At 41.9% G+C, this 20,385-nt stretch overlaps 1 long non-coding RNA gene across 1 annotated transcript in view; it reads right to left on the minus strand.

The window, feature by feature from the left end:
• Window positions 1–17,305, minus strand: part of LOC112541189 (uncharacterized) — a 116,600-nt gene extending 99,295 nt beyond the window's left edge. The window contains exon 1 of the long non-coding RNA XR_015796990.1: window positions 17,007–17,305. This is a non-coding gene — a long non-coding RNA (uncharacterized LOC112541189). The remainder of the gene's footprint in view (window positions 1–17,006) is intronic.
• Window positions 17,306–20,385: the final 3,080 nt, after the last annotated feature.

Below are 20,385 nucleotides of genomic sequence, written 5' to 3' on the forward strand. Positions count from 1 at the left end.
AGAGATACAGCTCACTGCTTTGCATTCTGAATTAATGTCAACCTTCAGGTAACCTTTTCTGGGGGATGGGGGAAACCAACCCTGGATTTCAGACATTTTCCACTTTGTGAATTTCCATGCACTGGAATAATATAACAGAATAGGTCAAACAAGCCTTATAAGACCAACCTTGATGGGGTCTTAGAACTTTTCGTTTTATCCTTGCTTGGAAAGGAAATTTTCTGAATGACTCCCTAAGAAAAGCCTCCCTCTTTTGGTGGTATGGCCTCCAACATTCAACTTTGCTTACAAGAGACTGACTCTTATTTGGTTTGTCTTATTTGGCAATCAAATCTTTGGACTTCAGTGAAGGCAGATGTTTTGAAGTCAAATGACTTCACTTCTCATTAAAGAATGTTTTGCAGTTTGCTTATTTGCTAATCATGAGCAACAGATTTCTGCCTAATGGAATCCACATCTTTAGCATGTGAACTCTCACTGGAAATTGAAAAATCTCAAATTGCTGTAGCATATAATTTCAAAATATCAAGATCTTTTGCTTCTGTTGTCATCTTTCCTGAGCTGCAGTCTTTTTTTCTTTTTCTTTTAACTGCCTGGACAATTGCCACTATTTTTTTTTTCAATTCTGCCATGACAAATGTGATGAGAAAAGAGCTGGTTCTCTGCCAAAAACCTACTCCAGAGTTCAATATCTGTTTCTTTTTTCGATTGTTTTCCCTCATTCCCAGGGGCTACTAGCTACCTTATTACCAGAAAGAATGACCCCATGACAGCACAACTGAGATCCAGAAATTCCACAAAACTGTAGCCCTCTCTAGTGGCTTTGGAATTCCAATCAAGAGCAGTGGGTCTGAAAGATAAATGGACAAATGTATATACCACCGTTTCAAGACAGACCTTTCCTTATGTGCAAATGAACCTACTTTATTTCCTTTTATGAAGTTTCCATTGCTCTTTTCCACATGACATTTATATTGTGAACCTCCTTAAAGTGGAGGGGTTTTCTGTATTTCAGAATCATTTCTAGTTTGTTTACACAGTTTGGTGCCTTTTTACTGCATACTATCCATTTTCTGACATGCACAACTAGACCTAGGCCTCCTAGTTATTACCAACTTCTAATAACTTCTTACCTAGGTTAACACTTTGGTTAAACATTGGTTCAACTTCAATCCCAAACTGAAATACAAATGTCAGAGGGAAATGTAGCATTATGTGAGCTGAGCTGCATCATGCATTGTTACAAGACCATACCCACCATACATTGTAAGCAAAGTTGGCTTGCATTACTTCAGAAATTTAGGAATACAGTACTGACCTCATAGATATTTTGTCAAATATCAAAGATCACCACATCATTTGTTTCTGTAGGCAGATTTGAGATTTTGGGTACATTTTATGGGTGCTTTCACCAAATGGCTGCCATGAGGTGTGTGCTCAGTCTCAAAATACCTATTTACCAGAAATCAGATGGATAAAGTTATTTTCCATCAATCTCTCTAGCATTCCAGGACGTTTTCTAACCCCTGTCCTTTACCTTTATTTTGTGGACACACTTCCAAAAGAAAGTATTGAATGGGAGCATCTACCATTTTCATTTTCTAGGAATGTCTAGTTCTTATTTTGCAGTATTGGATGGAAATAATGTTTTTACTTAAGTTATTTAAAAGTCAAGTGGGACAGCAAACCTGGTGAGGATTGAGGGAAGTATCCATTGACACCTTCTTGGGGGTACAGGGATAATATAACACACACAACTTTAACCCAACATCAAATTGAATGCAATCAAAGAGGCCAATGAAACTCTACACATACTGTGGAAATTGTGCCCTTATTCTTTTCCTATTTTGAAAGCACAGAAATCTGTGCAGGTGCAGATCTAACATGTAAATACATAAGTGCCAAGGAATATTGTGTGAGACTTTTATCTTCATTCATAATCTGCAGATATGATCTACAAGCAAGATATTGTGTTATCTGGATACATCCTGAACTCTTCTCAAGATTGTCTAATTTGTTTGAAAAAAAAATCATTTTGGTTAATTTTAAAAAATGTTATGTGAATTAGATTTCAAGGGGAAAAGCAAGAGGAGTGAAGAAATTCTCTTTATTTCTAAGTGAATACTAGTTAAATAAGCCATACAGATGTTTCCCAATATATGAATGTGAATATGATGTATATGTATGGAAAACATTGTTGTGAATATAACAACTATTCAATACTCATGGTGTCATTTCTAAGGAGATCACATGTGTTAGTAGTTCACACAAAGCCTATACATGTTTATCTAGACATGAGAAATAACCTTGGGAGTCCCAAATATCTAAAAGATATATATATGAAAAATACATATTTAAGGGAGATAAGAATTCATGCATCTTCATGACGATATTATGAAGCTTCCTATTGAAGAAAAAACTTTTTAACATTGAGTACATGCAACAGTGTGTACATATAATGTGATGTACCTATAAACAATCTATGATCAACATTTCCTTTTACAAAATATTGTGATTCTTACAGCAGCAGCAACAGTAATTTACATTAAATATTCTATGATACCAGCCTTTTTTGTATCCATGACAGTAAGAAAAGAGAAATCTAGCAATAGTAACATAAGACTGTTACAAACCCAGGCTAATCTAAGAACCCAACTCAATTCAGGAATATACAGTGGCTTAGCCCACAAGCTCAGGACTGGGCTAATCAACTTCCACATCTGGCATTTCACTCAGAAAAGTATGTGGCTTTATCCTTTGTTTAGGAATGTTATGGTATCTGGTTAACACAAATAGGAAATCTTATTGCATATGCTTCCATTTGATCAACCTTGTCCCTGTGTTATATGGATATACAATAAGATATTTAGCAGCAAATAAAATATTTGGGGAGGACCAATTTGGTGTAGTGGTTAAAGATACCAAGCTGAAAACTGAAAGACTGAGTTCTAGTCCTGCTTTAGGCATGAAGCCAGTTAGATGATTTTGGGCCAGTCATATTATCTCAGCCCTAAAAAGCAGGCAATGGCAAACCACTTCCAAATCTTGCCAAGAAAACTGCAGGGACTAGTCCAGTCACCAGGAGTCAATACTGACTCAAAGGCACACACGCATGCACACACATAAATTTGGGGGATGTAAACTGTGGACTATTAATGTAGAATAATCAAATAATATTAGTCCAGAATGATAAATGTTAAATGTCTGTCTTATCTTAAAAAAAAGCAAACCAAATCTGACAGTTTACGTTAGTAGGAATATGCTTGAGTATCACTAGTCAATCCACAAAAAAATGGTCTTTTAAATCCCTATAAACATTCTAGATGGCTTGTGTCTATACCTAGGACATATTTTCTAGATCAGGAGTGGGAGCCTCTGAACTACCACTGTCAATCTCCTTCATCACTGGCTAGGAAAGCTGGGTCTTTCAGGATTACACTTAGCAACAACTGAACACTTACATTACCAATTTCATTTTGATCAAAGAAGCAATTAATATTTATGTTGTTATTGTTTATTAAAGTAATTTATTTTCAGTTGCTGGCTTAGGATAAATAGCACATATGACACATGGTAACATTATTGAACATACACTATTGATTTCTGAAAGTAGGTGCTTAGTAATCCATTGAAACTGCACATATTAATATGCAGCTGGAAAGCAACAACTTGTTGAGGGAAGTTTAAACTAAAACAGAAAAGTTAACTTTTTCCTTGCAACCCAATATTAACCATATTTAAATAAGCTTGGTTGGGACCTGACAGTACTGACCTACATGTACCAGTGATATAAATAAAAATAAGGAAACTGTATACATGAACATGTTTGACTGTAGTTAGGAATTCAGTCTTGCATATGACTGTAGTTTTATAAATAAATCCTTTCAGGTATCAATAAGGCAGAAGGAAATATGGTGTAGGATTTTCTTCTGTTCCTTTCTCTAGGTTTCTTTGCTTGCTTTAGACTGATTTCCCTCTTATGGTATCCAAAGGGAAAGAACTTCACTCACTTGGGTCGTACCTAGATATATCTGTAAACTGAGATAACTTTGGATCTACAGATCCTAATCCTGTCAGAATCTATTCCTTTTTGTCTCAACCAAGGTTGAAGATTCCATATCAAAGAGGTCAAAGTTTTGAACATGGAAGCTGGATATGTCTCCTTCCTTTAAGCAAAACACACAGTGGAAAACAAAATTAAGGAGAAACTAGACATTCTTAACAATGTTGTAGATTTATTTTAGGTGATATATTAAGTCAAAATGTCAATGGAAACCAAATGAAGTCACTCATCATTTGAAACAGAGGCTTGCACAAGGTGAATCCTTTAGTTGATCTAAGAGGACTTTTCGTGTGTGTGGCACAGCAACTTATGTTCTGTAGAACAATGGAACCATAATATTATTTATGTGATCTCCAATTGGTTAGGATGATTAAGCAGCCCATTCTAGGAAGAGAGGGAGGAAAAACAGCAGCAAAATTGAGTGGGGGAGGAGTGAACAGATTTAAGCAAAGCAACTGACATATGAGAAGCTATCCACAGTTATAGCACTTAAAGACTCAACAAGAACAACAAAGATTAGAAAAATAAAAGAAATAAAATTTCTGGACTCTACTGTTTGGATTGCTAGCCTAGAAATATTTAAGAAAATTCAGATACTATTCTGTGTCTTTTTATCTGGAAATTAATGTTTGTCTATCTTACAAGAGGAAGTATTGCATGAATTGAATTATTACATCTTCTATACTTACTAAACTTTATTCTTCTCCTTCTCCTATATATAAATAAAATATACAAAGAGCGCATTCAGAAAATCATGATTTGAAAACCAAGTTTTTTTTAAAAAATCTACTCAATAAAATGTCTAATAAACTTGCTTTGGAAATAACTTATCTAAATGTTGCTAGGGAGATTCAGCAGGGGTATACCCATTAATGAGTGTATATATCACAGAAATATTAGTATAAGTAAATAATGGCATACTCAAATGAACTTAAGTTGTTCAATTGCGTTCAATATTCTCCTTCAGATGATTTCTGGTGAAGCAGGAGAATCAGATTGAACATAATTTGGTAATGAACATATTCAATAATTGAGCTAATTAGCTTGAACTTGTCAGTCACCTGTGACCTCCTTTTAGTTATACTTCAGTTTAACTTTGCCGAGCAAAGGAGGCAGGAAAAGAAGAGTTATAGATCAGCCTAAGCTTACATATTGTCCCTGTATTGGGCCCCAAAGTGAGCTGTATTAAAATGTGGAATAACTCAGAAAACAAATTATATCCTTGCAAGTTACATAGATACACAGACTGCAAATCTTGAACTGATTACTTGATTATGGCCATGGGACAGAAGCAATCTCAAAGAGTTTTTTTTTTAGATGTTCTTCTGATACAATTTGAGGACCTTCTTAAGTCCTCTAATACCTAAACAAATTTTATCATTGAAGCAGGATAACATTTGAAAGTCTTGGTAGGCTCAGTCATAAAGAGTCTATCCCAACCAATCAACAATGTTCCTTCCCATAATAACCAACTTTGACTCACGTGACTGCCTGACTTTCACATTTCATAAGGACCTGCAACAAAGTATAAAATAATAATACAAGAAGAGTCCCTACTTTGTCCAGCAAAAAATTTGCTCACAACTAAGAGTTCAAATCAAGGGAAGAGAAACAAAAAGGTTGTCTGGTTTAGATGAGGAAAATACAGGATTTATGTGGATCAGGATTTGGTAGTATTATCTTGCAAAAAAGATGAGCAGGTAAGAGGTGAATCCAGCCAAACACTCTCTAACTCCTCCAGAGATTCAGCTGCATGAGACCATGAGTGAAGATGCAGAATAGAATAGAGGCAAATTTCAGGTTTAAAGGGATTACTGTATTTTTTTTTTTTTTTTTTTACAGAATCCAAAGATCCAGCTGGTTCAAGAATTCTGAGAACATGGATTTCTTTTGAGTACCAGATATCAGAAATCACAAATCTACCATGCAAATATCCATTTCTGGTTACATTCCTTCCCCCACATCATTTTTGTTTTCATTTCAGCAAAATAATTCACAGCAGGTAGAGGTATTATTGTTGCTTTTGTTCATTAATTAGTAGTCAGAAATTCTTGCCACTTACCAGCAAATCATTTTAAGAACCACCAGGACACCAAGATGTATTTTCAGTCTAATCCTGAAATAGATAGCATAGGGTAGAAATTAAATAAGCAGATTCTTCATTGAGAGTCAAGAGGAAAAAGGATGTGGGGACAGAAGATTCAAAGTCTAAAAGGAGCGGGTAGGAACAGCAAAGTGTAATATGGTCTCAGAAAACCACTGTATCAATTATCTAGAAACCACAGACCAAGCAGAAAACAAATGATGGTGTATGTATTAATCTGAAAGCAACAGTATGGTGGCTATGGAGACACAATTCTACAGATGGCAGTGTGGGACAAGATAGTTGTTAGAGAAGACAGTATGTTGAGGAATACGTCTATTAGACAAAGGAGAAGATAAGAGATCAGGCAATTCAGTCAAAGAGGTTGAGATGAAAATTGAAGAAGGTAATATATCAAAGCCACACTTAGGCAAGAGGGACAGAATCTTATTGAATTAACTTCAAAGATTTTAAAACAGTGCAGCAGGTTTGATGGGCCTTAGCTGACTGAATTTTGAAAGAAGAGTGCCAATATTGTAGACTAGATAAAAAGTTGACAGAATCTTGCAATCAATCAATCAATCAATTTATTTATTTATTTATCAAATGTATATGCCACCCATCTCACTATACAAGTGACTCTAGGCAGCTCACAAATAAAAACCATAAAAACAGTAAAAAAACTTACGAAAATATACAAAGTTAAGAGACAGAGAGAACATCTTCAAGCCAGCCATGCCCAATACTGTGAGCCCCCACTGGATCCCCAGGCTAGTTAGCAGAGCCAGGTCTTAACACTCTTCTGGAAGGCCAGAAGAGTGGGGGTCAATCTCACCTCAGGGGGCAAGATATTCCACAGGGCAGGGGTGACGGCAGAAAAGGCTTTCCTCCAAAAGGCCAGTTGAAATTCTTTAGCCAACAGTGTCTGTAACATGTCTTTCCTGCTGGACCAGGTGGGATGGGCCAATGTAACTGGGATGAGACAGTTCCTCAGGTAACCTGGGCCAATGCCATGAAGGGCTTTAAAGGTCATAACCAACACCTTGAATTGTACCCAGAAGTAAACTGGCACCCAATGCAGCTCATGCAGCAGAGGTGTTACATGTGCAGTTCTAGAGGTGCCTGTAACTGCCCACACTGTTGCATTCTGCACCAGCTGCAGCTTCCAGATATTTTTCAAGGGTAGCCCCATGTAGAACGTGATGCAATAGTCCATATGGGAGATGATCAGGGCATGAGCGACCAAGAGGACATCCACAGCATCACTTAATTCACATAGGATAGAGATGTATAACTGAGTATCATACACATACTGATGATACCTCATCCTGTGGTGACAGATGATCTCACCCAGAAACTTCACATAGATGTTAAAAAGGAGTGGAGGGAGCCCCAAGCCTTGTACCACTTCACAAAGCAGGGGTCGCAGGCTGGACCTCTCACTCCCTATCAACACCGATTGGGACCAGCCTTGGAGGAAGGAGGTGAACCAGCACAAAACTGTGTCCCCCACCCTCAACTCCCTCTGCCGACCCAAAAGGATACCACAGTTGATGGTACTGAAAGCTGCCGAGAGGTCAAGAAGACCCAGGATAGATGCATTACCCCCATCCTGGTCCTGCCAGAGATCTAAAACTGTGACCAATGCCATTTCTATCCCATATCCAGGTCTGGAACCCGACTATAAGGGGTCCAGGTAATCCGTTTCATCCAGGACCCTCTGGATCAGCAGTGCTACCACCTTCTCTACCACCTTCCCCAAGAAGGAGACTGGACGAAAATTGTCCAGAATGATGGGGTTGAGTGACAGCTTCTTGAGGAGATGGTGAACCAGCGCCTCTTTAAAAGAAGCCAGGAACACCCCCTCCCTCAAGGATGAATTAGCCATCACTTGAACCCACCCACATGTCACCTCCCAGGTGGCCTTGAGAGGCATGGATCTAACACACGGGTGGTTGCATTTACAAACCCAAGGACTCTGTCCACTTCCTCAGGCCCAACAGCTTCAAACTGTTCCCAGGTAACTAGGCAAGTCTGCTCCTGAGGCACTTCCAAAGGACCTGCACCATGCTTGGCCTCCAACTAGGAACAAGTTATTTATAAATAACATTATATTATATTTAAGTTACATTAGTACATTATTTTCTGAATTTATTCAAACAAACAAAAAGACCTGATTCAGGGAAAAAATACATCTGAGAGAGAAACTTCCATTTGTATTTTAAAAGCATGGTTCATATCCAATATATTGTTAGAAATGCTATTTTGCATTGTCAAAGTTTCTCCTTTCCACATTTCAGAAGAAATGTTCCAGCTGGGCAGTTGTTTAAATTTTAAAAAGGGTATAGTCTACAATCTTCATCCCACAGTCAAGCAGAAATTATGTAAGATATTTGGTTCAAAGGAGATATCATTTTACAGCATTTCAAAAGAAAAAACCAAATGGCTATGTAAGTAAAAAAAAAAAATGGAGAGTGAATAACATATGGTAATTGTCCATTTAAAAAAAAAATAGGGGGATTATTCAAAGTCACATACTTGTATTGCCACTTCAAATCCCTTATTAACACACCACTTTTAAGTCATTCTTAAGCTGATTTTAAAAAGTGTTATATAGAAGATACAGACCTGTAAATGTAAAATCAGAATGTAAGAGTAAAGTAGGAAAACCTTTTCCCATCAAACACGAGTTAATTTAACTTTTTAGGGTAAAGAATGCTTTATTGTGAAATATTATTACTGGCATTTGTCTCCCCCCCCCCCCCGGGGGAAAGATCCATCGGTACAAAATTGTGTCAGTTTCTATTTCCCTTTTTAAAAATTCAAAATTTGAGACAATATAAATATGTAGAATTTAATAATGATATATGTTATTACTATGTGAATATCAATACAACAGCATTCATTAATGACTTTGGGTACATTTGTATGGTGAGAAAAGACTATAATCAATATATTTTAGGCCTGTTGTATGTATCTGCTGCATCTGTAATTTCTCAGAACTGCTTATTTCTTATCTTTTTATCATGATATACTGCAGAGTTTGCACAATCTCAGAATTTTAATGGTTTTCAAACATTACTGACTTTCTTATCTTGCTGATATTTGCAGGGGGTGGGAAATATAGAAAAATGGGCATATAGTAGCATGAAAATTGATCCAGAAAGAGCTAGTCTCACCTGTCCACTTAGCCATGGAATTTATGGAATGGACTTGGGCCAGTCTCTAGGAATTTCCTTCCGGTATGGTTTAGGACTGTTCAGTGTTTCAGTGCAGAGGGTGAAAAGGCACTTTGGACGATACAGGGCAAGCACGTAGCACTTGCATGCAATTCCGTAAAGCAACTGCATCTTTCTACCTTCAGCAGCAGAATCCCAGGAAAAGACACATTTTATTTAAAGAATTGCAGGCAGGTGATACACATGCATCCAAACATGCTACAAAGCATATGTTTGCCTTTAAATCTGAAGTACTACAAAGCCCTAATGTGGTTGCAACAGATCTATCAGCCAAAAATATGTTTGAAATGCAGAGCCTTTTGTGACACTGTGGGGTCAATATGCACCTCTAGATTTCAAACTAGATCCACTGGAGTAGCCTTTGGCATGAATTGAATATTCAGCCAGGTGGATGACCCATCCATCAACCTATCTTATTTCTCGTCAGAATGAAGTCCATTTCAAGTCCTGCTGAAATGAATCTACGAAACCATGTTCATATAAGAATGACTTAAATTGGATAGTCACTTCTCTCAGGCAACTTATCCAAAAAGAACATATCTGCCACCAGTCTTTATTTACTGATATCTTCCAGGTCTAGGCTAAGTTTCTTCAGAAGTAATTAGATGATTATTCTTTTTATAGAAGCTGGAGCCATTCCCCCTCTCAGACAGTGACATTCCTTATTAGCTGGACATTCCTTATTAGATTTAATAAGTCATGAAGGACTATGGTTAAGTATAGAAATGATTGGCCAAACTCTGCTATGCACCTTGTTCATGTCTTGACTCTTCAACAACTGAATATCATTCATCAAAACTGGACCAAAAGATGCTCTGCACAATTTTACTGATAATAGCACATTAATTTCAAAGTACAAGTCATGATGAATGTGAGTGAGTGAATTTACTCTCAAAGTATCTTGTGAATATATCATTAAGTATTTTACTACGTGTCTTTTTGGCCAGACTACAAGAAGTCTCTTTTGTAGGAAAATAATTATTTATTTTCCTTGGTTACTGCCATAGAGAAAGCCTGATAACAATCAATTGTGTTCAGTCCTCCAACTTTACTCCCCCATGTCAAGTAAATACCAAAAAGCCATACTGGCTATGCTTAGCATGAGAGTTACTTGGGAGATCTCATGTCAGTCAACAAATTATCCCTCCATTCCAGAAAGCAACTAGAGCTTTCTGTCTCCAGCCAAAAAATCTCTTAGGGCCTTTAAGAGTTAATTCAAGCCCCCTCACTCAGTGTGGGAAAAGTTAAGTACAACAAGTCTGGCTACAATAAGGGAATAAATATAAAATCTCTCTAGAGAAAAATTCATTTAGAATACACATGCATGATAGCCCAATGACATATGAGGACAGACCACAGTTGTCATGGTGGTGGCAAATTCTAATCTGCTCTTAACATATCTATTGAAAGCCCCCAGGACCACCTTTCTGTATATCTCTAACACTAAATCTGAGAACAAAGTTGCCTATGAGATTAAATGTCAACATGAAGACTACCCCGTTCTGTCACCTACAGAAATGTTGGGTTCTGTGCAAAAACTGCAACTCCAATCCCTACCTTTAGTTCCCTTTGCCTGTGCTGTAATTTCCCCTATATTGAATTTGAAATTGTAAATTCCTACGGTCAGGGATTCTGTCCACTTGTTCTTGGTAAAACACCTTACTAATTGATTTTGTAAATGGATTTAAGTTAAATATCATCTGGCCAACTGTTTTAGTATTACTAGAAAAGGGAACCACAAGGGACTAAGCTTCCCTTTCTCAAAATAATATGATGCATCTTTAAGAAAATCATACCTTGAGCAAATTGACTTCTTTGATCAGAGAAAAGACAATATATATGTTTATTGTTGACTGGAAACCCCTTATGGCAGTGGTTCCCAACCTTTTCTATGCCCCATACCCCTAGAAAATGTTTGATTAATGTTTGTACCCCCTACAAAAGTAATATCACATTTGAAGATGAAGAAGTCTAATTTCCAGTGTGGTTGAACAAATTGAACTGAAAAAAATAAGCTTTTAACTCAGTGCATCAAATTGTCGCACGCCCTGAAATTCCATCTCACACCCCCTGGGGGTGCAGTCACCCCAGGTTGGGAACCCCTGCCTTATGGACTTTTTGCATAAAACAGAAAAAAATAAACTTATGATTTATAGTTTTGATGATTAGACAGGATAGATTATAGAAAGAATAGTCATGTTATAACCTTAGAGTAAGAGGTAAATTTATAATTGTACTTATAATTGCTGTAAAATTCAGAAGCCACTTTTTTGTATCTTTTCTCTTTCTCTTCTATTTCTTTTATTTGTTTTCCTTTCTTGAACTTTTAGCTTTCTCTTTGATTTCTTTCGTTTTCTTTTCTCTTTCTTACTTTGTATTACTATTGGTTTTTATCTTCCTTTTATACGCACACACACAGACACACACACACACATCATACCGGTAATTGAAACCTTAGGCTCTGATTAATAGCAACTACAAAATATGCAAGCCATCAGCTGCCAAGGAAGCATACTGACAAGGAAGTACATCTCACTATATATACAGTATATGTATATACAGTATACATATACTGTATATACACTATACAGTATATGTATACTGAAGGTAAATGAAGACTAGTTGAAGGACTTTACATGCCAGGCTATCTTTATAGAAATAAATCAAACTGACTCCAGTAGGTTTACTTCCAAGTAAATGTTCTAGCCCTGGGTGTAAAACACTTACTGTAAAAAGTGTATGAGCTGAATCAGAGTTTTGTAAGGTAGATGGTTCTGTGGAAGATTACACAGTTCAGGCATCAGCTGAAATGGCACCCTTGACACACTACTCATCTTTAAGACAAGTTGGATATTTGACCAGAAGGAAAGCCAGAGGACTCTGCTCTCACCTTTTAAGGTGTGAAAGCACCAAGAAAGGATTTGGGTCCATACCTCTAACCCACTTTTTCCCTGAAAGAGTAATCTATTATACTCTGTGTCTCCCCCTGTGACTGATTACAGTCCTCTCATTAAAAAAGAATGAGGCCATCTCAAGTAGCAAATTTGGGGAACTGGTAAAAAAACAGCATGTTGCCCATTATGAGATGTATTATTTATTATTTTATGTTATGTTTGTTTTAATATATCAGAGGAAAATGGGAACAGGCATCAAAATGTACTGGGCAAAATCTTATGTGAGAAATGAAACCATCTAGATTGATGCTAAATTCACTTTCTTAGTGTGACTCTGGCAGCACTGCCAAGGTAATGGAAACTTGCTGATAAATGCTTAAGGTATAACCTCTCACTAATAGAAACTATTTTAGTTAATTAAAGGTTACTATGAAACAATCAACAGACAGATTAGCTGGTCAATGATCCAAAATTTAAACCCTATGGCAACCTTCAGATATTTGGGTTAAAAGGAGCTCCACCCACAGAGTGCCTGGGTTATACTTTCCATCAGAGTCACAGGAGGTTGCTTCTACATAAAGTGGACTAAAGCAGGGTTCCTCAACCTTGGCAACTTTAAGACGGGTGGACTTCAACTCCCAGAATTCCCCAGCCAGCCTTGCTGGCTGGGGAATTCTGGGAGTTGAAGTCCACCCGTCTTAAAGTTGCCAAGGTTGAGGAATCCTGGACTAAAGAGAATGCAGGAAATGGGACCTTAGCATCTCATCTGGGGTCTTAGAATCCCAGATGCAGTATGCAGAGACCAAAATGATTGGCTTGATTAAAGGAGCAGCAACCTTGCCCCCTGGTTTACCTATTTTTATTTTGCTTTATTTAAGTTGTTGATTGCTTTTTTATACATATTCACTTGAAAATTAAAACCTAAACAGCAGTTATGATCATAAAACGACAATCTATGAGAGACAGTCAAGATGAGCAAGATTTAAACTCAAGTCAGGCTGGAAAAAGCTTATCTTCAAGTGTTGTAGAGCAGTTCCTCATCTGACTCTAACTGAAAAGGAGGAAAAGCAAGGCAGCATAAGGTAGGTGTCCAAGAGTTACAGTATAGCTGGCTTTTCCTTGCAAAGTTTATATTCCTTCCCCCTTCAGGTTAACACAGAACACTGCCCCACAGGGAAGCTCTGAAAATAACCATCTTTGCATTTCTATTAGGTCTAGAAGCTCTGGGTGGCAAAAGTCCAAACAGCCACTAGATGGCAGATAAATAGTACAGAAAACCATCTAAGGGGTGTCTGGAATTCTGCAGGTCAGATCTGGTAGCCTTACTTTATATGCCACAAAATCCTACTCTCCTCAGTCACTCTTCAGGTCATCCAGAGTGCTGGATACAGTTTCCAATATCCCTATTTTACAGGTGCAGAAGTGATGCAGAATGCCAAGTGCTATCTTGCCTGCAAAAGTCTAGATGGCAGCAATAAGATGGGGGGGGGGGGGGAGAGAATCCCACCTTGTTGTTGATATCTAGCCGCCTTCCTGATTGTTGCAGCCCTTACTTCCAAATTGGAGTTCCATATACCTCACCCAAATCGGAATAAGAAGTAGCCCCACTTCCACTTATTTGGTTGAGAATAAATCCCATTGATCTCATTGGAACTAAGTGTGTTTGTGACCCAGATGGGCTTTGAACCTGGGTACAAATCCAAAAGAGCCAGTTCGATGTAGTGGTTAAGGCACCAGACTAGAAACTGGGAGGCTGTGAGTTCTAGTCCCACTTTAGGCATAAAGCCAGCTGGGTGATCTTGGGCCAGTCACTTTCTCTCAACCCTAGGAAAGATGCAATGGCAAAACCCTCCATGCCAAGAAAACTGCAGGGACTTGTCCAGGCAGTCACCAGGGGTCAAACACTTTCTTGAAGGCACCAAAACAAACAAACAAAACAAATCCATTACTAGGCCAACCATACGCAAATAGCTTTGCTTCTCATCTCTAGGCTAGGCTCAACCTTGTGGGCGGTCATACTGGCTTGGCCAGGGCTTCTTCTCTCTAAACCCAGAATGAGAAACAGCTCCCCAGGTGTTTCAAGTTTCCCATGAGAACCTCATTCATATTTTGTGTGCAGGCGCTTCTGACACCCTAGCAAACGTTCCTGAGGTCATGGCATGTTTCCATTTGATTTACGTTCAGTACTCCAGCAGCTACAAGGATGTGGGTTTTCTGCCTTGCCATTATCTCTAATTGCCACCTTGTTAATTTGGTTAGCGCTCCAGGGCGCCTCAGCTCACAGGGTTGGTATGCAGAACCTTCTAACCTGACACCCCAAAGCTCCTTCCTTGGCTTTTGATTGCACTTTTTGCTACTTTGTACCATAATAGAAAGGTTGCTTCATTGTCTTGCTCCAGTCAGGTGCTCGAAATAAAGCACAGTCCCCCCACAGCAAGGCCAGGAGGGTAGATTTGTAGCAGAGAGGGCTCAAGGAAGGAGGCGCTGCTCCGAACCGAGGACCCCCAGCGAAACTCGTGCCGGGGTCAACCCTTTGCTCTGTGCCAGCGGGAAGGAATAGGCCAGGCGCCTGGCCCTGGATCTCCTCGATTGCTCTGCAGAGGATGAAAGCACGCTAACGTTGCCACGAGTGCGGACCCTCTTTCTCGGCGCCCAGTCTGGCTCATCTATTGCACACGCACCGCTTGCCAGAGAAGGGAGAGATTTCAGGGACCATCCGACTTCCCGCTCAAAAGTGGGTGGGAGGCTTCGCACTCCCAAGCTTCACTGGCACTACTACTTGAACAAAAGCCGAGTGTTTCTTTCTCCGCTGCAGCCCCTCAGGCAGACGCTGCGCAACCCCTGTTCATGCAACAGGGCTTTTAGCAAGGTGGCATCTGACCTCGCCTGTCATCCCCCACAACATCTTGTGGGAAAAGGAGCCCTTTTAACCCTTTCTTCCCCTGCGTGTATTGTTTGTTTTCCTTTGAGGGAGGCGAGCGCGATCTCCTAAGGGAGCTCAGGATTGGCCGCGGGGTGAGGGAACGACAACGTTAATAAAAATCCCTCCCTTTTTCTGCTCAGAAAACCTAAACATTGCCAGGCAAAGGAAGGCGATGAAGAGGCTTCTGAGCATGTCAGCTGTCCCTTCACTAAAAGCAGCTTGGCCAGAGAGGAACGTGGCTTTCTGACGTCAGGTGTTTGCCCGTTCCTTTGGCCCGTAAAAAGAGGTTCCCGCCAACGCTTCCCTGAGGTGCGGGTCTGCCTGTCTGCTCTCTCGCAACGCGGCGAGGCGGGCGGGAGAGTGATTTCTTCCTTGCTTTGGGCCGGCGGCGCCTGGAATGAAAGCGCAGGTCAACTACTTGGTTTCTGGGGATGCGCGCTACTGCTGAGCCCGATCCTGCGCAGGCTGCAATGCTACACACTCCTACCTAGGAGTCAGCCTCTTTCAATTCTCTGAGGCTTACTTCAGAGTAGATAATAAAACCGAGCGGTTAGATCCCCTGAACGCAACGAGCCTTACGTATATCAGCGTCACTTGGCTTTGCCTTCCGCTTTTTCGCTCATTTGCTCGCTTTGCTTTCGGCCCGGACGTTAAGGCAAAATCGCTAGCGCAAAAGGGAACTCGCGCCACGTCCAGCCTACTCAATAAAGTAGTTAAGCCGAAGCTATTAGTTTTTAAAGCCAACTTATCGAGGTAACAGCGATCATCAAGCCTTTGGTTTTAAACGACTGTTTGAGGGTTTCCAATGGGATTAAATTGGATTATCATCAAATTCTCCAGATTTGCCTAAGGATCGGAAAAATCAAGCCCAGCATTCAAGAAAACCCGTTTGTGAGTTTTGGAAAGTTGTTTTGGAAGCGATAGCTGAACGCGCGCACTAGCGTGCATACCCACGCACACCGGACACACAGCATCCCATTTAAATGAATGGGAGTTGCCCGGCGCCCTTTATTTGAGCCGGCAGAACTTTTCTGCGTATGGGAAAAGGTGTGAATATCAACAGCTTCGTGTGGCACAGGTAGAAAGATGAGCTCATCAACTAGGCTCCCCTTCTGGTACAGTACACAAGGCAAAATATATGCGACATGGGCGCTCTGGGTGCCACCCGCCTGGCGCTGCTTCTGGTCTATCAGTGGATTCAGACCCTCACTGCGTTTCTGCTCCGGCTCAGAGAGCTGATTCCAAATCAGCTGCGCTTTTCTATCCCTCCAAAGTCACCACAGCTGCGGGACATGTGTGAATGCTTGTAAAACAGTGTCTCTGAGGTTGTGCAGAGTAGGCTTCCCAGACTTTGAGAATAGAGGTTGCTTCCGGGGACCTTGGCGCTTGTGCTTGTAGGAGCACCACGCTCAATTACTATCCAAAGAAGGGGAGGGGGTGATCATTCGCCACAGCTTCGTGAGAACGAGGGAGGTGCGACCTTAGGTGCTGAGCACGGCCCTCGGGCCCAAGGGCTGGGAGTGCCTCTGCAGAGGCTCTCCGCCTCCCTCGAACTGCCCCAGGAGGCACCTGCAAGGCTCGGAGACCCCTGCCGATGGTTCTCGCTAGGTGCGAGCGTAACCTGCCTGCTCCGAAAGGTGAGGTGGTCTTCTCCTCTCGTGAGAGAGATGGCCTAGTTCCAGCTGGCGGAGCTTTCCAGGCCAACTCGCCCTCCACTCACTCCCGGCTGAGGTCATCTTGAGGGCAAGGCGTGGGGGGGAGAGACGGACCGGCCGACTGCGAGATCCGCCTGCGCCGCCCTTACCTGGCCGCGGGGCTTTGTTTTCCGTGCTGGCTCCTCCTTCCGCGAGTCTGCCGGATCCCGCCTGGGGATCGGCGCCGGTTCCAGGAAGTCGCCCTCCGCGTCTTTTATCACCGCTAGGCGTCAACTCCAAAGCGGGGACTGTCCTTCAACAACGCCCCCCGCCCTTCTCGGCTCCGTCCCGGATCCCAGGAGTTGGCCGACTTCTCGATCAGAGGCGGCCGCGCTTCCCGGAGACACAAGCCCGCTTGGAAGAAGGCTTCCTTCCGGGGACACGGCCTTCTGACATACACGGATTTATTTCAGCCCACATGTTTACTCGGAAGTAAATCTGGCTAACCTCAGTAAGACTGACTCTCCAGTTAACATGCTTAGGACTGTGATTCAATTACAACATTTTCACCGAATTCTAGATCCCGTTGACGGTGCAAAAGCCAAGTGGACGGAAGTGCTTGGAATATCTAGCTGAAATAATAGTTTACTTTCCGGCTATTTTAAATTAAATTAAATAAGGAAAGCTACCGTGGGTTTTTTTTTTTTTTAGGAAGCAAAACAAGAGATATTCTAATAAGAATTCCCCGACGTACTTTATTTTGTGAGATGTTCCTATCCCGACAATACGAACCGTATTGATTCTATGCTTTTGTTTATTGCACAACTACACTCAAGAGCGTGGTGTGTCTTTTTTAAAAGTGAAAAGGTGTGCCAAATAAATTAGTTTGATGCAAGCGGGAGTCGCAAAAGACAAGGAGTCCCTTTACCAACGCCAATTCGGGCCGTTTTCACCTCGGGTCCTCCCGGTTTCTGCCTGCAGCCGAAGCCCCCGTTCGCCTTCTCCTGCCCCCAGTTCTCCCCCTCTTGCCCGAAAGGGGCCGTCACCCCCGCGCAGCTCGCCGCCCCGCCGAGGACTCTGGCCAGATAGCTGAGCTCGGCGGGGACCCCCTTGGCCTTCCGCCCTGCTCGCGCGCTGCCCTTTCCACTGGGCCCGCGCGCACAGGAAAAGCCAAGCACAGGGAGAAATGAAGGCGGTTGGTATTTCCCCTCCCCACACACTCGCACCCGCCCGCCTCTTTCCCTCATAATCTTCAACTGGCCTAAGATTAATACCAGGAGGTGTCTTAGGAAGGAAGGGAGCTTCTCCTCTAAAGACCATCGCTGGGATAATTTACTTAAGATGTTGACAAGACTGTCACGAAGCCTACTTTTTTATTATTATTATAGTTAAGACGAGCAGTGGCACAAGGCAGGGAGCGTTTGATTTTTTAAAAAGTAAGGTACATTAATTTTATGAGCGCCTTTCTCATAAATATTGTTGTTTGCTCTCCCTCCCCCGCTCTCTCTGGCGGGAGGGGGATTTGCAATGGAAATGATGCCTTTGTTTCAAGGGGGAGAAATTCTCTTTGCCGCTGGAATAAATTCCTCCGCTCCTCCCATCTACACTTCATAAAAATAAATAAATAAAACCCGACGCTTTTTGTCCTGTTTCACCGCCACCAAAAAAGAAGAAAGGAAGATCACCTCCTTTGCTTTGCTTTGTTGTGTCTGTCTTTCGCTTTTATACCCTGAAACCTATTAAACTTGCCGGTTCTGCTCCTAAAGCAGACAAAATAACTCTTTAAACTATAAATATTTAACTGTACCTGAGTTTATTCAGTGGCCCGAGTATCTCTTTAAAGGCAGGTGATTTATGCTTTTATTTGTGCAGTTAAAACTGTTTTGCTTGCCTTCCCTTGCCTTCCAAAGCGAGCTAGTCAAGCCCGCCACCTCTCCCTTTTAGCTGCAGCATCTCCAGAAAGGGGGCAACTGAGCGGCATCCCCTTTGAAATAGGCATTTAAGGAGACCCATCTGCCGCTCAGAGCCACCCAGAGATCCTCAATCTATAAGCCCGCAGAGATGGAAATTCTCGAGCACTGCAGGAACAAGAAAGCGGCTGATGCGCTTTAGGATTCGACTTGATCCCAGTTCGCAGGTCATCTCCTTTAGGTGCCTCGGAAAGACCAAGGGTTTGGCCCGCTGTGCTCTTAAATCTGAAGTCCCAGGATCTCTGAGGATTTGCCCCCGTCCCCTGAAACTTCATCAGCACTAGGTTCTTTAATTGTGAATTCCATTTATTCGACTCAGGTCTATTCGAAGGGCTCTCTGGAGCAAGTGGGCTTCGAGGGCGGGCGGAGAGACAGGCTTTCAGCCCCGAAGGAGCACCAGCGCTGCTATTTGGCAGATCTAATCGGGAAGACCCTAGCACCCTAGATTTGTGGCAAGTAGTGGGGACATGAGTACCACGATGAGATGCCCCCGCGCTTAACCGAGACTCCCTTTGGCTGCCGGATCAGCCGGTTTGAACACCGACCCCGTCGGACATTGTTCAGAATTACTTCATTCTGCGTTTAGTGCGGTCCTCAGTATGTTCCTTGAGAAGCTGAGACAACTGCTTTCTTCCTAGCTCGCGTGTTTAGGAATGCAGCAGCTTTCCTCCTTTCGATGTTTATTTTGTGCTGGGCTGGGGGAGGTCTTAATGGGGCTTCCAAGCAGCTGCTTATAATAAGATCACACCGCTAACGGATATCCAACATATACTAAATAAATGGAGAGCCAGACTCACGCTGGTATGTTTCACGGTCACCCTCAGATTTTATCGCATTTCCTAGTAGCAATATAAAATGATATAAAACACGGGGCCCTTAAAATAAATGCATAGCATTTATTCCAGAGGCGACCTCTTCGAAAACCCCTTTCGGAAAAAGAAGGCGGCTTCCTCGGTTCCGACCAGAGAAGCGAGTGCCTACGCGCAGCTTTGGAAGGACGGCGCGTTTCCCACCTTGCGCTTGTTTAACGTGGACCAGGAGCAGGTAACTAGGAGCAGGCTGGTCACCCTTTAACTCCGAGGAAAAGTGACGTTTCTCAAAGACATTGGGAAAAATTGAATGAAGGGTCTCGCTGTTTTTATTTGCGAGTCTTTATTTCATTATCTGACCCACCCACCCCTTCAGACAGGCGCCTTTAAAAAAGATCCTCTAACCTGCCCCCCCCCCCCCATGCATTTGACCCCATGCATTAGCCCTGGCAGGGGATGTTGGGGGACGCAGTTAGGCAACGTAATCCTGAGATTTGGAAGGATTTGTCCTGCATTGTAATCCTTCGGTGCCGATGGGAAAGCTCAGCGCCCGGCTGGCCAGATAGGCAGGCCGCTTGCTTGCTTTCTCTCGAGCAACAGCCAAGGCAGGAAATCTCCCAGATAGTTTGGCGGGGAGGGGGAGAGCGCGTTTGCGTATATTCAGTCCGAAGCGTTCGCCCGTGACTCTGGTCCCTGTACCAGCAGGGGGCGCTCTGCCGTTGTGTCTCGTTGGCCAGAGTCAAGGGAAAACGCTTCAGCTTTCTTGTACT

This window comes from Python bivittatus, unplaced genomic scaffold, assembly GCF_059951505.1.
Source record: "Python bivittatus isolate LINGU-HERP-01145 unplaced genomic scaffold, Pbiv_v1 ctg000480_np1212, whole genome shotgun sequence".
Lineage (NCBI taxonomy): Eukaryota > Metazoa > Chordata > Lepidosauria > Squamata > Pythonidae > Python > Python bivittatus.